Raw genomic sequence first — 9457 nt, 5'->3', positions numbered from 1 at the left:
TCGAACGTTGTAGGTAGGTATCCATGCCACGGAGAAGAACTGCACCTCTGCCCTCTCAAATTCCAGTAGGCCAGCCGCCCTGTATCTTTGACGTGGGCAAGCAAAAATTCGATGGCACTCTTTATCGATCGCTCAGCCACACACTTCATCCCTATTTTCCATTCAATCGATATCTCACGTCCATGACTCAGTTTCACACACATTGCATATGTTATGTTTTTCTGATTGAGATATCATCAACACATTGCCTCTATTTTGCACAAACCATCTCTCTCACACCCACTCACGTACGTACCTGCACCTAAAGAAGAAGTGCACGCAGGACACACGTACTCACGTCTCGTTCCCAGCCACACCCGCATGGGTACACGGTTGAGTTCATTTCTGTACGAAAAGGCAGCCCACGTGATAATTTGACGCGTGTAGTGGTTGTTTACTCGAAGGAGGGTCGGGTACCACGCCTAGAATATAAAACGATTGCCATGGGGAAAATGGAAAAATGGGTTTGTCTATCGTGAGTCTCGTCACACAATCTCACACAAGGCCGCCGTGGCCTCTCTCTCTCAGCGTTGGTCAGTGATCCGGCCGCATCCCGTCCGCCGGCGGAAAGGGAGGATGTGCATCATCTCTCTGTTCGACTGTGTTGAGGCAGCTCGTCCCGATCTGCGGTACCCGCCGTTCTCTCTGACCAAGCTTCAGCGCGGTAGGGCCTTTGCCACTTGCTCGCTGCCGCAGTATGGGCAGATCCCGGCCGCCGGCGCCCTCCTAGTAACATCCTGATGACCCTCAGGTACAGCTTCCTCCGGCCTTGCTCCACTGCCCGTCTTCCCACGTTCTTGCATGTGGATCTTCTTTAGTTGTTTGTTTAAATCGTATCTCGGCCGGCGTACTTTCCATCTTGATCTCGTCCTCAAACCATTTTTGATAAACCACCATGTGCTATCATTCCCTTTTTACATGGAACATGCTTCTTTTTTGTCGTCGTATGTGTATTCAACTCGTGGTATTGGGCAGTAATTGTTTCCTTTCGACCTTCTTTTGCAAACAGGGCTATCCATTTTCACCTTGTTGCTATTGCGACCTTTTGGTGAACTACACAAATCACTTTTCTGAAGAGTGTTTTGTGCAGTTCCACCAAAATGTCACACGGGCAACGTTTTTACATTTCTGTGGGACTTCAGAAAGGGAGATTGGTTTTGCTATCCTCCTCATCCAACACCGTACCTAATCTTCTCCAACAAGAAGTTAGTCCTAAAGAGAGATCGTAGAGGTGATCGGCTTCTATTTATGTGTGTTATGTTTCATCATCTAGTTCCATTATTATTGTAATCACACTGACTGTATATCTTTGCAAACAGGGATGGTCCGCCCGATTTTAGTGGAGCTGCACAAAATGATCGGATTGTGGTGTCCTTCATACACCACTTTTTTGGCTACAGAGCTGGGTGAAACTAGCTGCCAAGAAATGACCACTGTGCCAAGGAAATGGAGCCATGCCTACGAACAGCATCAATCAATTATATTTTTTCTTTATTTGTACACCTTCTCACAACTTTGTCTTCAGTTGTGATGTGAATATTGGCGCTGATCTGCGAACCATTGAGATGCATTAGCCATGGTAGTTTCATTTGTATTTGATGGAATGTTGTAACGAGATAATCTCGAGGCAAGACACATGAATCCTAAGTTGAAACCTTTTTTTCCTACGGGAACCAGAGTTGAAACCTTCATAGCATCACAGTACAATTTCATTAAAATTATGTGTACGTATAAACAAATCCTGAAGGATTGATAGCAATGCCAAAAACAATTCAGCTTCGTTTCGCCGACATGTTGGACATCCTTCATCCGGCTCCACCTGCCATGCAGCAATATTGAGTGCACAACACAACTTCAGGGAAAGATTCACCCCGGTCGTTGCGTCGCAGTAGTAATGACTAGTGAGCAGTCAAATCATAGAGCCCCACCTTCGCCACAGTAAGTTGCTCTGATGAAGCAACCATCATTTCTCTGTTCATTGAATCCGTTGGTACTCCCATATTCCCACAGTAATAAGTTGCTCAGGCGAATCAACCATCACTATATCCGCTCACGTGTGATGACCACAGGAGCTATCCATTCAGATTGCATGTTAAAAAAATAAAGGTCGATAACTAATGCGGCAAACTTTCAAAAAAAACTAATGCGGCACCTCGGGCCAACGCGGCCAGATCGCATTTTGCATGAGAAATTACACGCCATGTTTCGTTGACATCTGGTCCCGTTCCAACATATCAGTGAGACGACGGCGAGTAGTAGGAGTATTTCTGAACCGACGTGTAGGCCGGGGCGCCCCTTCATGAACTGTGGCAAACTGGCAACCGTCCACCAACTCTTCGCCTTTCCCTCTCGATTTGGAACTGCTGTCGCACGCTCTTCCTCTCCCTCCTCCGTTTTCCTTCAGCCCTTCACCCTTTCTTCTGCCATTGTTCGATCGTCTTCTCCATGGAGGGATGAAAATGACCCCGTTATTCTTGCCCCGGTCTGAAAGATGACGTGGTGGAGGAACTCATTGATCGGTGCGACGTCATCACCTCGGCTAGCATGGCAGGTTCGTTCAAGCCCATTCTTGACTCAACTAATAACATCATTACAAGGAACCCAAGAGTCAAGGAGCGGTTTAATCTCCACTATCTTCTTCGTCGTGACCCTGATGACTGGCGCCGTCACGACGGAGGCCTCGCCCTGTGCAAGTTGATGCCGCTTGATAATGATACGTATGATGTTAAGATGCCATCGCTTTAGGGAAAGGCTTGGGCAGGCGCAAATGGAAATTGGGTTGTTTACATTGGGTCCAACTGCGAGTGGGAACTTGTGAATGTGTACACTCGTGACCGGGTCCCACTTCCAAAAATCTTAGCAGACTGCCCACAGGTTGAGCACACCGGTATTGTACGCACGTTCAAATACAATCATGGTGACTGTCTTCTACGAAAGATAGCAATTTCTCGAGTTCCCAACCGCTCTTGGAATTACAGCAACTATGAAGTTGTTGCTATCTTCGACAAGCTTGTTGCCGTCCTTGCTGGTTTGACTCGATGGATATTGCTCAAAAATCAGTTTTTGTACACGGAGGAGTACTGTGATGCAATTGAATACGAGGGCCTTGTGTTTGCTGCCACCACTCGTGGCACTGTTTTTGCATGGAATCGTTGTTTCGGTACATTTTTCTTCCACCGTAATTATAATTGTTCCATCCACATGCATGCGGGTTAGCAAGTTTCCCTTTACTAATTAACCTTCTTCTTGTGTTTCCAAGGTCCTGCGAACATTCCACCACATATACTTGAAGATTTTTATAACCAAGGGGGAGATGACGATGGTGATGATCACGAGCATGAGGACGAGGAGTGCCCATATACTATTTGGCGCCTGGCAACTAATTCCTATGGATCACCTCTTCTCGTGTGTATACAGCCCACTGATGATGTTACTGCTAAGGAAGCAGGTGTAGTCTCCCATGGTCGCACTCTCCGGACCTATTCCAACACCCGTTGCATGGTATTCGGGATGGATACTAGTGTGCTAGCGCCAACTCCTTCTCCTTGGTACAGAATTGATAGTCTTGGAGAAAACTCGCTCTTCCTTGGACAAAACTATCAAATGATGGTGAAAGGCGATCCAACTGCTGTTGACACAATGTTACTACCATTTATGAGAAGCAACTATGTCTATACCTTGGACATTTGGGTGCTTCCCTACCCTGGTACTGATATAGTAGGCCGCTTCAGCCTGGATGATCAGTCATGTGTTGGTCTCCAGATTGACAATGGATGGCCTGTCCCAGAGAATCACATGTGGTTCAAAGCAAGTGTTTCCAACGCCGAGGAAAGGTTGAGTTGAAGTTCATTTCATTGCTTGTTATTTGTTGTGTGGTGAAAACTTTAGTATTTATAATGTATCCTCGTTGTCGATGTGGGTTGATGACCTGTTGTATGTAATAAAATGATATGCATGTGATAGACTTACTAAATTTATGAATGGCTTTCGAGTCGCTTCTGTGAGTGAGTGGTGCGACGAGGCAAAACAATATTTTCCGAATACATAATTGTACGTGCATTGCAACAGGTTATCGGATGAGGCCAATCAACAATAGTAGTACACTATTTGTACTAGCTTCACATGCTTTGTGCGTTGTGCGGGTGTTTTTACTGTAGCCATATTGTACTACGTAACCGGCACCTCGAATCCTGAATACTAGTAGTACTATATAGTAAGTAGTAGGAGTAGTACGGTGGCATGGGCCAGAACAAGCATTCACGTCCAGGAGTACGGCACACGCCACCAGCATGACTTCCATCTGACATCATATTTCTGGGAGTCCGTGCTAGAGCAATCTCTTCAACCTCATCATTTCTCTAACTCAGCCATCGCGCGGCGTGAGAGGTTGGGGTTTGCCGATAGTCGGTTTCCTTAACTGCGGTCCCACTTGTCAGGCCAACTGCAACGCACGACCCCAAATGGACCTCCGTTTTGCACGAACTCCAACGATAATTTTGACTAGAAAACAAAGACCAAAGAAAACAAGAACCACAAGAATACATTTTACTACTCCTGTAAGTTGGATTAGTGCCTTCTCGATGCATTCATTGTTGATCTGTGGAGGCTCGATCTTGCGTGCTTCTTTCTTCTTCGAGTGTAAAGAAGTAGACGTTGCTTCCTCGCATCTAGTCTCATGTCTAGCCTCTATTCTAGTACTCCCTCCGATCTGTTTTTCTCTGCGTCTAAGCAGCAACACGCATACCAAGTAGGAGTATCAACAAGTGCACTAATCTCATCTATAGCCTCTATGCTAGCTAAAAGTGATAGTACATCTACTAAATTGCGCTCTATCAATATATGGATGTACTCTTCTTCCCAATACAAAAACTTGCATCCATTCTACTCCCTCCGTTGTACAATACATGCCTTCTATTTGTCAAAATATATATGTATCTAGACATGTTTTAGTATATAGGTACATCCATTTTTGGACAAATGGAAGTCAAGTATTTTGGAACAGAGGGAGTACACAATAAAAATTTTAAGTTAGCACAACTAGTCTAATCCGAGAGAACAACCGAAGATTTGGTCGGGTTATTCCTCCTTTTGCCGACACGTGGGACATCCAGCATCCAGGTCGTGTCATGAAAGAAAATAGAGTGGTAGTTGAAGCCACGAGATGTGCATCTTGGGTTAAACTATAAATAGAATCTTACTACTCTTGAGTAACTCCAAAAGCGGCCACCGAAGATCTTTCTTGGATTTGTTTTTCATCACCAGCATGTAGAGGTGAAAGATGTGCAGGTTCAATGGGTCCTCTTGCGTTTTCACTGACATGTGGGGCCGCATGTGAGCAAACAGACGATGGGCTCCGCACGTCCGCTGGCTGGCTGAGAAGAGAGATAGTGGAGGGCTAAGCACGGACTGCAGGAAATTTGTTCTACATAACCAGTAGCTTGATATTCGTGTGTGGTTTTTTCTAGAATAAAAAAAAGAGGTACCTCTACTTATGTTACTCCCACTACGCCTAGCCTAAGGTTAGTAGGTGACCTTTTGCTTGGCTCTTCGCCTCTTCCGGAAGTCGATGGTTCTACAGTAGTGCTTCTGGCAATCTGACACCAAATGAACTGCTGCACGTCCACCGCTTGTAAGCAAAAGTTTCTCCTCGTGCTGCGAGCCACCATGCACACGTTGGCGAGGGAGAAGGCGTAATCCAGCTTCTCGTTGTTCTGCGAGTTGACGGGACACATCAAAGTTATTTACTAGTAGTACGTACTCTCTCCAAAAAAGGGCTGACCATGTCATTGCTACCATGTCGTGCTCCGTCGTTGAGTACGTGCACTATTCACGTGCCATTCACGTGCCACCGAGGAGAAAAAATATTGCGTAGGTGCCATCGAAGTGCATGACTCACTTACAGAAAAGGGTTTCCCCCCGCTTTCCCACCCGCACGACTCACTTACGCACTGCTTATCTGATTATCTCCATTTTCTTGCATGACACGTGCACCTTGATGCTAGATGTCTCGCGTGTTGGGAAAAGGATGAACAAAGCTCACGTAAAATAAAAGAGTTGAAGAGCATAGATTCCCGACGATCGAGGAGGAGCAAGGAACCTCGCAGAGGAACGTCTGCAAGGAACCTTGCACGTTTTCCCCTGTTTTTTGCCGCCTGCCCACCTATAAACAACTAAAAGAACATAAACTTGTCGCTAACCACTAGAAATGGTACATCAGGATGCTAAGTTGAAGATGTTTTATACTCCCTCCATTCCCAAATCTAAGTCTTTTTAGATATTTCAATAAGGGACTACATACGAAACAAAATGAGTGAATCTACACTCTAAAATATGTACACAAGCCAACGCACTAACTCCATCCGATCCAACTCATGCACATACGCGCACAGCATGGAACACACACCGCACGTACACAAGACGTGCATGCACACATGCTCGGCCGCAGAATGCACGTGAATAACACATGCATGAGCACACACTCGGCTGCATGGAGGCGTGCACCATCCGCGACGACGTCGGGTTCGTCGTGATATGGCGAAGCTCGCACGCAACGGTGCATACGCATCTCTTGCAGCACCTCTTTGCCGTTGTTGCTCAACTACTAGTCGGAGACGAAGACGACCGCAGCCTTGGCCTTAGAGCTAGCACCGATGGAAAAACACACACGCTGCACGCACACGAGCACATACGGAGTGCCCACGACGTGGTGGTGGTGCGTCCCCAGTCGCATCTACTCCTTCTGCGCACGTTGTCTATCAAGGCGGCTGCATGCTAATGATGATGTGGGTGAGATCTTCTAGGACTCATATGATGACGAGGAAAATTATGAGACACAAGGTGACGTACACCGTCAAGGTCCACGGTCAAGGGGGTGCTAGCAAGTGCTTAGATGTGCTTAGAGCAAGTACAATAGACCTGAGTCAGCGGGCTATAAGGAATAAACAGTAGTATATTTCTGCTTAGGCTGGTTGTAATGGGGAGTATCATATACTAGTATCATGCATATGATACTAGTGTAGATACTAGTGTATGATACTACCTCCGTAATGCATAGTATCATATAGTACTACCTCCGTCTCGGTGAATAAGTCATTCGCGTAGTTCTAGGTTGACGATTTAACTATCTAAATATGTATTATATGTGACAAAAAATATATATTTAAAAACTACATCCTTGTAGAAATCTAGTGAACTACTTTTCATGACATATAACACATATTTAATTCCTCAAATCGATGACCTAGAACTACGTGAATGACTTATTCACCTAGAAGGAGGTAGTAGTATCATGTAGTACTCTATTTATTATCATGCATGACACAAAGTAGCATAGCATTTATTATGATACGGTATCATGATATGATACTCCACTCTTTCTTTCTTCATTTAATGCTATGACACCTCGTCAAAATTGCCTAGTTGGCATGCATGATACTAGCTATGATACTACCATTACGACCAGCCTTAGTTGGAGGAAAGAGAAGAGGAGAGAGAAGGTAAGCGGGCTCCTCGTGAAGAGCCAGCTCTAGCACGTGCTCCTAGGCACTTTGTACATGTTGACTATAAGATGGGCTGTAGGCTTATAGCCAGCAGCTGGCTATACTATTAATGCTTTTTAGATGAGGTGTTAAGTGCATTAAATGGCTTAGTAACTCAATTGTTCAATGCATAGGTGCTTAGTTTATTGGTGCCGCATCATATTTTATTCCTACGTGGCAGGCTTAGCAGCTATACATGGTGGAGCACTGGGAGAGGCCAAGGCTGGTCATAGTGGGGAGTAACTTGTACTGTAACATATTACTATGTTACTCTAAACATCTCTATAAACCAGAAAGGAGGGAGTAGTAACATAGACTAGTGTCATATGCAGAGTATGGGAGCACATGATATTTCCCCGTCCGGACCGATCCCAAGTTGGCTCCTCACCTTCTTGGCCCAACAAAAAACCCTCCCCCCTCTCGCGCGCGCTTCTCGCCTGGCGCCAGCTGAGCCCGACGCTCCACATTGATGGCAAGTCAGGGCGACGCGACCTCTCACTGCTTCTGCCGTTGAAGCGGCGTGCCTACCGAGGGCACCGCCCGCTGCACGCCCGGCATTTCAGACTACACAGTGGATAGTAACTTTTAGAGCAAGTACTATAATTAGATGACATAAGCAGGCTATAAGGATTTAAATATAGTATTTGTGATTAGTTGAAGGAGAGAGAAGAGGAGAGAGAAGAGAAGCGGATTGTAAACGTGTAGCCGGTTGTACTCCAACATACTCTACTTTATGAGACAAAAGGTGGGGCCATTATTAATGATATTGTATTTATACTAAAGGGACTAACGGACGCCTTAATTACTCCGTTTTTTTAGACAAACCTTGGTGGGGCTATTATTGACTTTTTTGAGCTATTATTGACTTGGACGTGGGGTTTGGGGCCCAAAGGCCTACTATTATACTCCGACCTCACATGCTCTACCCTAGCCACTGCTGTATCATATGGTTTCGCACTGTTCCAGATCTTAGCGCCGCCACACAATTCTTCTCTAGTCCTCCTTCCGGCGTGCACCGCGAGAAGGGACAGCAGTCCTCCGAACCCCGCCTTTCGTGATCCTATACGGGAGAGGGGCGATCAGCTTTTGGGGAGCACACTCCTGTGACTGCTGCCAGCGATGACTTCCTCAACGACAACCTTCTTCCCTGACCTCGGTAACCTCTTCATCAACGACATGAGTGACAACATCAACCACATCGGTTCTGCTCCCACTGTACAATATGGGATTCTGTCCTCCTGGTTTAGTCTGCATCATTACTTTGATGTTTGCAATTGTCGTCGTGATCTATTTACTGCTGATTCGGATTAAATCTCATACTAAATTTCTCATGTATTCAACAATCCAATCCAAAAACCTAATCACATGCAATTTACTCCGAGTGGTTTTGCTGCACTTTTGAAGCTGCCTACTTTTAAGGGGGTGCAATATAAAAGGTGGAGCACAAGAGCAGTATATTGGTTTCAGATCATGTACTGCTATGACGCCACTAAGGGTAAGCCTGAGGGCGATCTTAATCCTACACAACAGGAAGCTTTTCAGAACATGGATACCCTCTTCAAAGCCGCCCTGCTGAGTGTTCTTCACGATTCCATTATGGGTTCGTATATGTTGTTTGACAGCGGCAAAGACATGTGGGCTGCGCTCGAGGCCACGTTTGGGCCCTCGGGCGCTGGCAATGAGTTGTACGTCATGGAGCAATTCTGTGACTACAAGATGACTGATGAGCGCGCTGTTGTTCAGCAGACTCATGAGATACAGTCACTCTCTAAGGAACTTGAGTACTTTAAGTGTGTGGTGCCGGACAAATTTGTTGCCGGGACCATCATTGCCAAGCTTCCACCTTCGTGGAACGATTTTGCTACTTCTCTGAAAAACAA

Source organism: Triticum dicoccoides, chromosome 4B (genome assembly GCF_002162155.2).
Source record: "Triticum dicoccoides isolate Atlit2015 ecotype Zavitan chromosome 4B, WEW_v2.0, whole genome shotgun sequence".
In the NCBI taxonomy this organism is placed as follows: Eukaryota; Viridiplantae; Streptophyta; class Magnoliopsida; order Poales; family Poaceae; genus Triticum; species Triticum dicoccoides.
Note: the sequence above shows the minus strand (reverse complement) of the source record.